At 49.1% G+C, this 15,143-nt stretch overlaps 1 long non-coding RNA gene across 1 annotated transcript in view; it reads left to right on the top strand.

The window, feature by feature from the left end:
* The window catches only part of LOC140653985 (uncharacterized), a 42,250-nt gene extending 33,618 nt beyond the window's left edge, over positions 1-8,632 (top strand). Inside the window, exons 2-3 of the long non-coding RNA XR_012043311.1 lie at positions 3,623-3,753; positions 8,577-8,632. This is a non-coding gene — a long non-coding RNA (uncharacterized lncRNA). The remainder of the gene's footprint in view (positions 1-3,622; positions 3,754-8,576) is intronic.
* The last annotated feature ends 6,511 nt before the right edge of the window (positions 8,633-15,143 follow it).

Raw genomic sequence — 15,143 nt, 5'->3', positions numbered from 1 at the left:
AGGACTCTGAGTAACCTGATCTAGTTGAAGATGTCCCTGCTCATTGCAGGGGGGTTGGACTAGATGGCCTTTAAAGGTCCCTTCCAACCCAAACCATTCTATCATTCTATGATATCAGTTTGGCCCATATTCATTACTGGAGCTGCGGGGATTTCTGTTAGCAGAGTGGTCAGGTTTTTGGTTTAGATGGATTTACTTCGGTTACAGACTCATCACATCTTTTTTTCTATTTTTTTTTCCTTCTCTTTCACATGCTGTCTGTGTAACAGCAGAACTTGGCTCCTCTGCACAAAATCCAGATGCTCCTGGCGTGAGACAAGTATGGAGCAATGTCCCTTCTAGCTGGGTGGGAGGTTGTGTAGATGTGGTTTTCATGTGAAATCACCGAGCCCTTGGGCATGCTGTGGAGTGTGTGGAGTAGTTCCTGGCCACACCAGTGTACCCAGAGCATGTTGTAGCAAAGAACCAAGAGAGAGGAGTGGAGGAAAAAGAGCAGTTGTTATCTCATTCAGCTCTTTCACTTTCCTTCCGACTTGCTTTAAGAAAGTGAAGTGCTGTTTGTTTACTCATCCATCCTACTCCTTGTCTGGCAGAGATCCCAGCCCACTGAGATGTGAAAGAAGAAATCCTCCTGAAAGCTGTGAAACACTGGCGTGGTTCTTCCCCAGCCCAGGGCTGGGAGGCATGCATCACCCGCCCCCAGACACTGAAATTCTCCTTCTAATCCTTCAGAAAGCCTTACAAATCAGCATCTCGCATTGCATCAGCATCTGGCAGCCTGCCTCTCTCTGCTTCTGCCCTCACTGGTAAAATGAAACTATGGCCCTGCTGTTGCATGTTGCACAGCTTGGAGCCATGTGTCTGTTCTGGGCCAGCCTGCCAAGACACTCTGAAAACCTTGGCAGTGCTGGTCTGCCCATTAGCTTGGCAATGGCAGTGTGCGATGCAGTGTGAGCATGCAGGGCAAATGGCCCTGTGTGAGAGGCCGCTCCTGCCTTCCCTGCTCCTCTCCTGCTCCCCGCTGGGCAGAGCCTAGCTGCGGGGTAAAGCCCCCCAGCCCCTGCACTGCCCATCCCTTCCCTGGTCTGTCCCTGCTCCCCGCAGCGTTGCTCAAGGGTGGCTGTGCTAATTGTATTCTCATAGCCTCATGCATTGGATGTCTTTTAAAGTTTCCCCCCCATGACTTCCTTCACATTGCATTGTCAGGCACTGATTTTATTCCCTCTGTGCATTTGAAGAACTTTGCCCTACCAGCAAAAGCCAACATTAGGAAACGCCAGAGCCAAGGATGTGCGAGCAGCCTCTCGTGCTCTGCCTTGCACAACTCCCTGCCCTTGATCACATGCGCTTTGCGAGAGGGGATTTCCTCCTCTGGCAGGGCAGCTGGTGGCTGCTGCTGCCGCAGGGGCAGCCAGCCCTGGCACACTGCAGTGAGCCTGCCCGCCCAGGGTGCACCGGCACGCAAGGGAGGCAGCTTGGACTCACTGTGCTGTGGTTTAGGTACTCAGCTCTGGGGACCCATTTATCTAGGTGTTTACCTTTTTATTCAACCTTGTATAACAGTGGACAAGCTGAGTGGGCTCAGAGGCCCATCCAGCGTGGCATCCTGTGTTACACTTCGGGACTGCAGTGTATTCTGTTTGTGTTCAGTAGTTTGTGAGGGATTTCTCTTGAGTGAATCTGCTGCTTTCTGAGCCTATCCAACCTTTTAGCTTCCTCCCATGGCAATGGCTTCCACAGGTTATTTACCTATTGCATTAAAAAACCCTAGAAGTCCTTGTTTTCCATTTAAACTTGATATCTGTCCATTTAATGAGATGCTCACCTCTATCTGAGCTTGCTTTGTAAGGAGCAGCAAGCATCGGTCCCAGCTCATGCCCCTGATGCTCGTGGCTCTGAGGGTCCATGCAGGGTCCTGCAGCTGCAGGGCTCTCTTTAGTCTTCCCTGAGTGGTGCAGCTCAGGGCGTCCCCTTTCTCCTCTGACCATCTGTGATACTGAGACAGAGGCAGGGATGTGGTGGAGAAAAATCTTTGGAGCAAGGAGTTACCAAACACCTATGCCACTTCTGAGGCTATCCTAGCGCAGGGGTTTTTTGGAGTTCATAGCATTGCGTCACTCAAAAAAGCAAAAAGCGTCTCCTGTGCAGTTTGTGGTGAGCAAGCCAAATTGTAAATGCCTGGTGGAACAGCATCCATGCTGTGCTGTGGCCCACACACTCACAAACATGCTCCAAGAGGACCGCAGGCGGTAGCAGGTACATGTCGGGCACCCATCCCTGGACCTGCCTCTGCTCTCTGGGAACAGAATGCACACACACTTGGCCGGCACCTGAGACACCGTGACCTGCCCCTGTCTGGCTCAACTGATGGGCCGGGACCCGCAGCAGCCTCTCCTGCTAGGGGCTGTTTCTACTTGGCAGTTTGTGAACCCACTGTGCTGCTCGAAACCCCGTGGCGCTGTGTCAAAAGCTCCTCTGCAGGACTTTCCTTCCCGTGTTTACTTAGCAGATGGTTTCTGAGCTCTGTCCAACTGTGTCGTCCCAGTCAGTGGGTTGCGAGATGGGTGAATCTTTTTGATTCCCCGGGGATTTGTGTACCAACAAAGGACAATCTCCACTCGGCAGAGCCACAGGCTGGTAGAGTCATGAAAATGACTCAGAGGAACAGTCAGACTAGCAACTTTATTAACTAGCAAACTACAAACTAGCAAGCTCAGCGAACAAACAGAGGCAATTTGGCAATGGAGCTATTTTCCAGGCAACCCGTCACAATTCATCCAAAACTCATATGCCCAGATACATATGTATAGTGGAAGAGTAGAGGAAAAGAGAAGTGAGAAAAGGAAAAGAGAAGGGAGGAGGATAAAGAAAAGGAAAGGTATCACCACCCTTGGATCCCGCGATGACGATGACAGACGTGGCAATCCTCCGGTGATGGGCGTGCGCCGTTCCCTGGGGAAGGTGTCTCTTTATACTCTAATCCCTGCCTCAGGTCACGCCCCTGGAGGACTTATGTTGTTCTGGTCCTCAAAAGTTCACAGGCGCTGGGGGAGGGAGGGTGGTTGCGAGGAGTTTCATTCCAAGTTTCGGGTGGTTGCAGGCCCATTCCTTAGATAAACTCTGTGTGACCTCTGGCCATAGATGGTAACTGCGCGTCTTCCGACGCGCTCTTCTCATCCCGTGCTAGCCGACTTGCTGCACCTTATCTCACTACAATGTTTGAGACAGTACCTCTTCCAGTGTCTCACAAGACAATACCTCTTTTAGTCTCTCCTCCGAAGAGCTCTCGCCATCCCATGCTAGCCGACTTGCCGTCGCCATGCAAATCGCGCCTCATCTCTCCACAATGTTTGAGACATTAACTCTTTCAGTCTCTCACACCAACAGAAGGTGAGCAGGGTGGAAATGCCATGAAGAAAAGCAGGCTGGGGATCCCCGTCATGCACCCAAGGCAGCCCCTTCTCCTTTCATGCTGGGCTTGCCAAGAAGCCAGGGGAGCGGCAGCCAAGCACTGGTCTGGGGCTCAGCCAGGGGCCAGTTCTGCCATCCAACACCCTGCAGCCTCCCCACCGACCTGGGTTGCTGCCTACCATCTCTGCTTATTTGCTTTTTGCCTTCCCAGAGCTGAGCTTCTGTTACTGCTGTCTCCAGCAAGGTTTAGGAAAACATGAGTCATCCTCAGCCCGGACCAGAAGTGAGGAGAAAATCCAGCCCTCCAACTCCTTCATGCATTATCACTGTGAAGGTCCCCAGGTATGTGATTCCTTGCGCAAACTTCCCGATGCCTGGGAGATGTCCTGGACAGGCCCTGTAGCTTGGTTGAAAAGGCAGTGGAAGGTTCCCTGGAACTGTGTGAATGTCTGGTTTACTAATTCACTGAAAATTTGTAAAGATAAAGAAGGAAAAACATCTTCCCCTGCTCCTCTTTGCAGAGAAAAATATCAGAAGTTCAGTCATCCCCATATGAAATGTTCTGTTTTGCTCTTACGGTCATTTGTTACATTTGAAACTTACATTTGTTTGGCTTCAAAACAACCACTGTTAGTTTTGAAATTAAGCCTTATTTTGACATGAAACATAGAAACATTTAATCTTGAAAGGAATTAACAGAAAGTGCCTGTGGGAATGTGCCTGCTCTAATTTGAATCCAAATTATGTTAACATGCCTCAGTCCAACCCCTCCACTGATTTTATTGAACTACTGAATTGCATTCAGAGGAAAGAGGTTGGTGGTTTTGGCAGAAATTAAGGGATTTTCACCAAAATTGAGTATGTTTGCTCAGATTAAAAACAGTCACAAACCTCCTAAAATCTAGCCCATGAGCGGACCTTTCAAAGGCATCATGCTTGAGAGACTTTGTCAAGAGCCACCGCTTTCTGTATGCTCATACCCCTGCTCAGAGCCCAGCGCACCAACCCTGACCCTGCCACTGGGCTCATCTTCCTTCACTTGCCCAGTCCCAGGCCCCTCTCCCCATCACCTCCTCCATTGCCTCTCTTGATCTATCTCTGTATTCACCCTCATCGTCCCATCTGAGCTGCTCCTCAGCTCTGCAGCTCCCTGTGTCAGGACTCCAGTGGCAATGTAAATGTTTGAATTGCATGTTTCCCAGGTGCGCTGGGAACTGCTGTGCAGGACATGGCCATCTGAAGACTGGCATTTTGGCAGCGTTAGCATTGCCGAGCTGCAGCAGCAGCTTTCTCCTGAAGTTCACCCCCAGGAAAGGTACACCATGCTTTCCCGCAGGCTTTTATTTGATAGGTTTTAGTTTGCAGTGTTCTGTTGGTGGGAGAGAAGGGTATAGAGATTATGTGTTGGGAGTGTCAAATGGATGATCAGTTGAACTTTTAAGTTAATCATCCCTTTCCCCTGTGACAGCAGTCACAGCAGCCCGTGCTTGGCTTCTGCATGCACCTACCACAATACAGGCACGAGTGAGTTTGTTTTGGTAGAGCTGGGAAAACAAGGCAATTCCCCGAAGCACAGCACACGAGAGAACACAGCCAGCGGTTGAAGTGCAGCTTACCTGATGTTTCACATCCCACTGGTGTATGGAGGGTTGAAAGGGAAAGCTGACCCTCTCTATTTACTTATCTGCCTTCTCTGTTTACTTTCATCACAGAAATGCTGATTGAGACTCAGCCAGAAGAAAAATTAAGACTTCAGTCTGTTTTGTCACCATAGTGAGGTTTTCTGCCCAGCCCAGAAACCGATGATCTGGCATTACCAGTCAACACCTGTTACATCCCTGTTTAATTATTAACCTCCTTCAGAAGCCTCTCCCATCCATCTCCCCTGGAAAAAGGACACAAACCTCCTTCCTTGCTTCTCTTGGCTAAGGGAGATGTCATTTATGAGCTCACAGAAGCGGGCAGGTTGCTGATAGATCCCAGCTGCCCACCCGACACCTGGCAGGATGATCTCATGTGGCGCAGTGCTCTTCTGAGGTGAGGGCAAGGAGAGGAGGAGCAGGCAGGGAAGGTGCAGCCAGAAAGGAGGTGTATTTTTGTTTGTAAACGTTCTGACTTCAGGGCATCCCAGGAAAATGATGCAAGAAAGGTCTTGTGATGACAGGGCAGCCTTGCAGGGCTGTGACATGCCCCCTTGTTCCTGCTGTGATGCATTCCCTTGGGAGCTCCCGCCTCCGCATCCACATAGGGCTTATTTTGTTTACAAAGATCCAGATGTTTCTCGCACATAGACAAGCTGCCATTCACCGTGTTTACACCACCTGCCAGCACATCAGGCAATATCCAGTCCTTATAAATGTAGGGACATTCCATGCATCTTTTCCCCCGTGACTGCCCAAGCTCATTGGGACTTACTGTAGTTAGGGGGTTAGGGGGTAGTTAGGGGACTTACTGTCTCTATTCAGCCTGAAGCTCCCTGGGCAGCTAATTTTCTCATCCTGACATGACTCAGTGTGCCTGTTCTCAGAAAATGCCTGTCTCTTCTCACCCTGCTCAAGTTGTGTTGCAATGCACACAGAGGCAGGAAATCGCCTAAACCTCCATCCCCAGGGAAGCTTGGAAAATCAGGCAAAGACCAGAATTCAGCTAGTGACACTGGCCTGCTTTCGCGTGGTGATTTACACCAATGTGGAAGACAAGCAGCAGGCATCATTCAGCCTGAGACGAAACTTCCACCCAGAATGAGGCCTCTCTCATGGCTGTATGACAGCCAGCTGCAACTTTTCTGTTGAGCTTGTGTCACCACGCAAAGGTGATGGGACAGGGAGAAGAATAAGCCAGAGGGACCCCAACTCCAGCTGGAAGTCTGTGATGGGTGCGACATCCTTCATTAATTTTGCTTTAGGCCCTTTTTTGGATAAGCACCAAAACCAGGTCCAGGAACAGAGACCAGATCTCCAATCCTAACCTCTCCTTACTCATACCTCTTGGGTTAGGGCCACAACGGCATACCAGGTAGCAGCAGGGAGGCTTCAACATGGCTTTGCCTGCAGTATCGCATGGCCTGGTGGTTGGAGATGGCTGGCCTCCAAATTAGTAGGACCTGAACACTGGTCTCCAATGGTGTTGGCACGCAAAGGACAGGCACCCTGAAGCCCACGTGGCCAGTGGGGATCTTGGGGGCTGTCTGGGGAGGGGAGGAAAAGATGATGGCTTCCTCCTGGCCCTTTCCAGCCTCCTAGAGGAGGAGGTGTGGGAGCAAGGCAGCCTGGATTGCCCTCTGCAGGGCTTCGTAGGCGCATACTTCTCCATCACTCGCAGAGGGCGAGCAAGGTTGCCCTCTTGGGGCCAGGGGGTTTGGGGCAGGGAGTGCCCAAGGTGGGCACTGAGAAGAGCCTGGGCTCCATGGTCACTTGGGAGAGCCCAAGTTACACAGAAGTCCAACACATCCTTCCATGGTGGGTGGTTACATTAACAACGGACAACTGATCGCTTAGCAGAGGCATATCTAATTCTGCATACGCAGCAAGGCAGTGAGTTGCATAGGAATTCACTTTGTCAGGCAGAATCATGCTTTGTGGGGACATCTGTGCTGTCACAAAGCTCAGCGGGAGGGGATATTTCCAGCTGAGGCCACATGGGGCTAGCCAGGAGTGGCCCTGGCAGGGAGGGGGTAGAAGCTGTCCCAAAACACGACAAGTGCCCCATGGACCACCATGGTTCTCCCAACGTGCTGCTCAGGAGCAGAGGTGCTAATATGGGCTTTTAAAGCTCTAACTGCCTGTCTCGAGCACTGCTCTACCATTAACAGATTAATCAGTGCTGGAGACCTGAATCCAACCGCAAGCATAGCCAAGGGCTGGAGGCAGTATGTTTATGAAGTGGCCATGGTTGCACCGGCTGCTGTCTGAGCTGTACCGTTGATGGAGACCTGCCTTAACTGCCTGCCTGAGGCTGACTTCTGCACACTGGCTTTTTGTGTTACCTCATGCTGTATTCATCAGTTGGCTGGCTACAACCAGAGCAGAAGCAGGTGAAACTCCATCATTTGAACAGTGTCAGAGTGTTTCTGGCAACCCACCAGTGGCCGGTCTGGAATTTCAAGCTGTGGAAAACCACTGCGGCAATTCAGGTCCATTTCAAACAAAATCGGGAGACTGGGACAGAGGTTCATTTTCCCACCACATTCCTGAATTCATATGCCTTGCCTTTTTGCTGAAGTCAGTATTACAGGAGCTGTGAGGAACAGGGGCTATGCCTGGCATATCTGCACGTGTATTTGAGGATGGAACAAGGTGTGCAAGCATTGCAAAACAGACTTAGAAACAGTTAAGCTGAGACAGACAATCCTAAGTACCAAAAGTGCTCAAATATTCGTGACACAATATCCGTAACTGTGCTCCCCGCTTAATCTGTCTTAATTAGTTGTTGCAATTTCCTGGGTTTGGAGAAAATGCAAGTGTAAAAATATTGCTAGAATGATACTGAATGTACGTGCATTTGAAGTGTTTTAATGTACTCACCAACGTGTATTGGAAGTATTTTAACATACTTATGCTGTTGATGATCATGGTCAGGAGGAGAAGGAGAAAAAGTTTCAGACCCCGAGGTCTGACTCACTGTGCCCAGTCTGGGACAGAGGGTGCAAAACAGGGCAAAGAAGAAAACCACATTGCTCTCTTGTGCTGTTGGAGCCCCAGTGACCAGAGAGTCCTGGTCTCTTGAGGAGAGAGCTGGCATAGGCAAAGCCACTCATTCAGAGTTACACTACAGAATTATAAAGCCAGAAAATGTTTCCCTCAGAGTGGGTTTATAGTACAGCCTTAGGTCCAAAGAAAAGATACACGAGAAGTGAGACATGATACACATCACTGCTGAGCAAAGCACATTAATCAATGTGCTTATGCAGGTGACCCTCAACAGATACTATCTGGGCATCTTTCATTACTTAAGAGAGAACTATATTCTTTCCTTATGACTTATGACTATATCCTCCGACTAATCTAACTTGCTTGTTAACCAAAATATTCTTATTTAAAACTATGTGATTTTACAGCCTCTTGGTATGATGTGTAGTAATTTGTAATACAGTTGCTCCTGACACTGTATGAATTAGCACTTGGCCTCAGGGTGCTGACAGGCCAATATATTGTCCCCGTCTGCAGGACCCTGAGCACTGACGGAACATCCATCCCCGAAGCCTTCCAGCACAGAGTCCCTGAGATGCCTGTGGCCCCTGGCCCTGCCAGGCTCTTCTCTCCACTCTCCTTCCAGCTTCATTCGTAGACCTCGCAAGCTGGAGAGCTGTCTGCTGCTTCCTGCCACGTGTTCACCTTGTGAGCAGCCAGTATCTGTAACTATTTTTTTTGAGGCTAGGAAGGTATGACCTGCTGTATCCATTTCTAATGAAGGTTGCAGATTTGTCTGTATGCCCTCTCATAGCACCAACCTGCTAATTACAGTGCTCACTGGTCTTACGGTCTGTGTTCATGGCTTTCCTGGGTTCTGAAACACACTGTCCTAGGGAATTTGTGCAGGAGCAGTGCCAGCCAGCAGCGAGGAACGCTCATCCCCAGGTCAACAGCTTGCACCCTGACACACGCAGAGGAGTCACTTATCTCTCGGCAAAGCCGTCTTCACAATCTGCTTGGAAAACCCTGCAGACCTTTCCCTGCTAGGCACCCTTTGCCTGTGTTACTGCTGGCGAGGGACCTCCTTTGAGCTATTTGTGAATGGTTTTAGCTGCCGGCGGCTGTCCTGCCTCCTGTCTCTTTACTCATGCTTTGCCTACCTCTGCACCTGACTGTGGCCGCAGAGATGGTTTTTGGTGATTTTGTCTGTCTCTGCTCTTTTGATCAGCTGTGTTTACAATGTGAAGCATGGCAGATGCTAATTATGCAGAAGAGGTTGTTTCCACTAAACTCAGGTTTTTAGTTACCAAATCAGCCTCCTCTCTGGTTCTGACACAGCTTTGTTTATGCAGCAGTGTTGCACTGACCTGAAATCTCAGAGTATTTATGGCGTGCTTCTCAAGACCAGTGAGTCTGGTGTTCAGCTCAGACCACCCCCTCCTGCAGCGCAGTCCTTGCTGATGGCGACAGCTTGTCTAGTCCAAACTGCATGCAGATACCTGAGAAAGTCTGAAGGATCAATGGAGGGTTATCTCTCTCCATCTGCTGTTACTTTTTATGCTGTTACTCTTACAAACCCAGGCAAGAGGCACGGGTGTATGTGACTGTACCCACAACAGCAAGGAAGAGAGTCCTGGCTGCTTCCTGGTACAGGGCGGCTGAGGTCTCCGGCTGCATCTGTGACAGTGCAGTCAGCGCAACCGTCAGGATTCGGTGCGTGGGCCGTGAACCACTGGCACAGGAAGGCAGCGCCTGCCCCTACTTCTAGAAAAGACACTTCTTATAAAAAGAATCAAACATAACTCAAGGCATACCTGGGACATGACTAGAGTTATTGCAGACAACTGGGATGCAGTGAGATTTTTCTCATGCAAGCTGAAGCAAATCTTTTCTTGTAAAGAGTGGATACTGCTGAAGACAATGTATAATCTGATCTGGAGGCTTTTCAGAGCTGGTGAGCAGCCACCAGAATTAGTCCTTCACATCGTCAAGAGTGGAGCACATGAAACATTAAAAAAGTTTCTTGTTGGCAGGTGTGTTAATGTACTCTGCGTCTTATGGGAAGTGATGAAGGGAGGAGCAGCTCAACCAATCTTTCAAAATGCTGCACATAACTCCCAAAAAAGTCTGAAACCAAATCTCATCTGTTTGTCCCTATTGAATGTATGCGTCCTGCTAACTTTCTGCGCTGGTGACAGTAAACCAAATAAGCAGACATTGGCAGTAACAGAAACCTTAAATTAACAAAACAAGACAAAGGCAAGTGAGTCCTTTGAACTCCATGAGATACTCCATAACACCAGTGATACCTTGTCTCAGGGATCTACTTGGTGATGAAATTATAAGGCTGCTGTATACTTTATGAACCAGATCCTATACTGGGTTAAATGTTTGTTTATCCTTGGAGGTGTGTTCAATACTAATTTTTTCTTTATAAATAAACCAAACAGGTCTCTGGATTGCCAGTAAGTAGGTGTGAATTTTGCCTTAAAGCAAACAATGAAAGCAATTATTAGGAAAGTACGTTTGTGCCCACATCAAGTTTTGTCTTGCCCCAGACCTTGTCCTATTTACTCTCTGAACATTGATGGACCACCCTAGCACCTTGGCCAGAGACCCAGCTCCACACCCTGGTGCCTTGCTTGGCTGGCCACCAAAGAGCAGCATGGGCTACCAACCCCAGCAAACCACAGAGACAGGAGAAAGTGCAAGCCCAGGAACCGGAGCACGTTTGTGCTTGTGAGCAGCATTAGCTTGTGATCCCCTTGGGACAACCTTGTTTCGTTAAGAGGTGAGCAATATACAGAACAGTTGGTGCCAGCTGTCATATTTAAAAGGTAATTGTGCAAGGCTTTACATTAAGAGGAGGAAATGGGTGTTTGAGGCAGCAGCAGTTGCAGAGGTCCAGTTCACTGAGCATGGGCTTATCAGAGAAACACTCCTTTAGTTGTGTCTTCCATCTGTCCTACCCATGATCCCAAAGTCCTAAGCACAATCCACGGACCTGCTACCAGCATTGTGTCTCTCCTTAGCGTTCCTTCCCTGTGCTTGCCTGGGCTTCCTGCCTAGTGTCCTTCCCCATGCTCAGCTCCCCTGGGACAGGTCACCCAGCCCAACTGCCCCCTCCTGCCTTGGCCTGTGGGTTTTCTAGTCCTCCTGCTTCCCGATGCGGTGAGCCCCTGCCAGCACAGCACGTGGGGTGCTGCCAGGGTATGTTTTGCCCTGGGATGCTGAGTGGCTGCCAGCAAGTGAGCTCACTGCTTGGCACCTTAATGGGGAGATATGTCTTCAGCCTCCGCTCTGCTTGCCCGCGTTGCTAGCCCTTTACAGCCTTCCTCATTGGCTTAGAGAACTGAGCAAATAAGCTCTCCAATCCTTCGTGGCCTCAGGGCATACAAGGCTGCAAATGGCAAACCATAAATCTTTCTGCAGCTGTCTTGCCACTGTCCCTTTCTGGCCTGGTACCAACTCCCCTTCTCTGTCCTCAGTGAGCATTACTAAATTTGCTTTACTTGGTGGGCTACCACATAGCTGGAAGCAAGCATCCCTGGGGCTGGCCCATATCCCCTGGAAAACAATAACCAACTGTCAGCTCAGAGAACAGCTCTACTGGCTGAAGTTACAGATGTTGCTCAGGAAAGTCTAATAAGTCAAACCTTCACAACTTACTGCAGGAGACTGTTGGATTTCGTATCATACTTTCCCATTTTGATACTTGAATATGGAAACTAAATTCCTGTGCTTTCTGCTGTCTGAGCTGGACAGTGCTAGCTTTACAGCGGTGGGATCGATTACACTTTGACAAGCACATTCCAGCTTGCTTGTTCTCTCTCACTAGTGAAGCGGACAGGCAATAGCTGTGACTCATGCCTGCTGATGAAATGTAAGTGCTGTCTAAAAACCACAGGCTCATTATCCACCATTATTGGTAACCATTTGTGGTAGAAAAGGAGATAACTTTTGAAGGGATGTGAATAGAGTTTAAATTAAATGCTTCCCATTGTTGGTTCTTGTACACATGTAAAGAGAAGGAGCCCCCATCCTATTCTGCTCTGCAACACCTTCAGTAGTTTCTTCTCAGCTGGAGAGCAAGAGCCCTGTGGCTCTGATGGGTGCAGTGAGGCCAGCTCCTTCCCCAGGGGTGACCATGGCTCTTACATCAGCTTTGTCACCCTGTCCCTTGCTTTACATGAGTGGGGAGGTAGGAAAGAGGAGAGAGAAGGGAAGGAATACACCGTGGCAACCTGTGTAGTTTATGCAGTAGTGTGTGTAAAACACAAGACACAGCAGCAGTAGAGATTGCTTTAAAATTGTGGAGGAGTCAGTAATCCCTGGCTGATGACTGTATTCTGTGAAATAGGTCTCATGAAAAGCCCTGTGAGGGACAAACCACAAGGTCGCATTTCAGTGGCGGTAAGCACGGGAATGGGAACGCGTTGTCCTTCCAGAGTTAGGGATTGTCTCCAGAAACTGTCTAGTCCAGCCCTTGCACTTCAACACCTCCAGCTGTAATGAGCTTTGCAGGGTGACCTAAAACCTCAGTGCACTGACCTGGTTGAACAGAGCTGTAGGATGTGACTTTAGCACCATCTACAAGCTCCTACAAGGCCTTAACAACCCCAATAACAAAAATTAATGTTTCTTATATCAAAGAGACTTTTAAACTTGTGGAGGAAGAGGTCGCCAGATACAAACAGAAGCTGATGGTACAGAAACTTACTGGTGAGGATAGTCAGTCCCTCAAGTAATTAATCTCAGGAATTGAATTGTTTCAACCTTTATTTCAAGACAAGTGCATGTACATGTATATACGTAGGTCAGTCTAGTTCAGCCTGAAAGTGCAGAGGAATCAGTGTGTAAAATGCCCTCTCCTGCTCTAAACAAGAAGAAAGGACGCACCCTTCTGAGGTACAAATCCATTTGTGTTATTTAGGCTTAATCTTTCTTGCTGTCCTGTGCCCCCGTCTACATCACTGACATGGCCTGCCGTGTCTGTGTTAGCGCACATTGGGAAGCACCAGCCCTGCATGCCCTTGGGGAGAGCTGAAACTGAAGCCAAACTGTAGAAAAAAGAACGTATGGGAAAATTTCATATAGTTTTCATACCAGTGGAAATGTCTGCTCAAACACAGTGAATGTATAATTCACCAGCCCCGCTACTCCCAAGGGACACTGCAAGCCCAAAGGTTACACAGGAAAGTTTTATTAGCTTTTAGGAAGGGAAACGCATTCTCACTTTAGCCGAGGAGCGTGACAATCCCCAGCTTGGGGGCAGGGTGCAGCTGCCTTTGGTCCTGGTGGCAGGCAGAGTGGTCAGAGGTGAAAGCCCAAAATGCCCCTTGCAGCTGGGGAGGAGCATCCTGCGGGTGCAAGTCAGCCCACAGCTTCTCAGTCCTGAGATGAGAAAAAGCTGCTTCTTGGCACTGCATGAATAACTGCTTCAGCCACAGAGGTTTCCCCTGGGGCTGTGGCCTGACCCCAGGTAGGGAAGTTCATAAAACCTGCCAACAATAGCATAAAGCATATGGAAAGGTTCACCAAGGCCTGGAAGATTTCCTTTGCTGCCTTTGGCACCTGAGCCCACAGGAAGGCTCATCCAGGAGCGAGTTGGCCCAGGAGCCGAGGCAGGCAGCAGCATCGTGCCTGCATAGCAGGAATGCTCCGGAGCATTGGGAGCATCTGCAAAGAGGAGCTTAGCACTGACAACCCTAAGTCTGAACCCTTCCCAGTGTTTCTAAGAAATCTGAAGTAACATTCTTATGCCTATAGTATAAATACATAAATACTTTTAACAAAAGACTATGGAGTGTACAGCCAGCAGTGAGATGCTGAAATGTTGCTGGAGTTCATTGGGAGCCAGGCAGTCAACTTGCCCTTGAAATCTGCCCCACTTCAACAAAAATACAACAGTCGCTGGCTGTGCTCAGGTCACATGCTGCCTGCAGCACAGGCAGGGCAGGACTTGTCCTCAGCAGCCACAAGCTGTAACGAGAAGAGGGATGTGCAGCCCAGGATCACTGAGAGCAGTCTGACTTCAGTAGGAGCCAGGCAGAGTGCGCATGGGTGCACAGGCACATCGTGGAGGTCATGCCTGTGAATCTCTCTGTGGTGCATAGTTGTATGACAAGGTCTACTGCAAGGCTCATGGGAACCATCTGAGTCCTCCAAGAGGAAAGGATGTGCAGACCTGCAGGTTTCACTTGGTCCATTAGAGAGAACCCACCAAATCCAGAGTCTTCATGTTTTTCCAAATTTTTATGTGCCTGGATCATTTTTGGGTCAAGCCAGTCTGTGTCTGTGTGCTTGAAGGAGATTCTCCTTCAACTCAACACCTCCGAGAGCTGGTGTCAAGATGTAAATGTCCCACCAGATATTCCTTCGGCTCAGGCTTCAATAGTCTGCAGATAGCTGGAACAGCCAGCGGGCCTCTGCTCTTAAAAGCCACTCCTAAAAACCTCATAGTCGCTGCAGGACCTGCGTTTCTGCTGTCCAGTGCAGTTCAAAATACCACCTTAGTTTCGTGGCCTTTACCTGTCAGAGAGCATTTATCTGGATCACTGCAAAGGGAGTCCCTTGCTGCCTCTTCCCTGTCTCCTGCCTTGTTAGGCAAAGGGCTGTTGAGCAGATCTGTTCTCCTCCTTCTCCCAATGGCTTCAAGACACTTGAGGTATCTTCCTGATTTACCAGACTTTTATTTTAGCAAATATACAGCACATTTGTACTATATACAGATACTGTCAAGTAAATAAAGAAACCCAGGGTTTCTCTGAATATGAGCTAAGCTTAGGTGACTTTCTTTGGCTTTCATTTCTGTTCTCCTCAAGGGCTCCACGCATCCCTTTCTCCAGTGTTAGAAAGATCCATCCTAGGTAGCAAAACAGCTGCACAGAGCTCCAAAGAGTTGAGCACGGCATGCACTATATATAAAGCCCATTTGCACTGTGGTTTATCTGCACTCCAGCTGAGGCTTTCCGCAGCCCCAAGGAGGGAGGCTAGAGCAGTCTGCCTGTACAAGTACAGCCTGTGAGAACAAGCCTCCCACATGCAAATGGATTGGTAGGAAAGGCTGTACTTTACATGTTACATTTCATACGTCATCTT

This window comes from Ciconia boyciana, chromosome 7 (genome assembly GCF_034638445.1).
Source record: "Ciconia boyciana chromosome 7, ASM3463844v1, whole genome shotgun sequence".
Taxonomy (NCBI): Eukaryota; Metazoa; Chordata; class Aves; order Ciconiiformes; family Ciconiidae; genus Ciconia; species Ciconia boyciana.
Note: the sequence above shows the minus strand (reverse complement) of the source record. Positions and strands in the feature narration are given on the sequence as shown.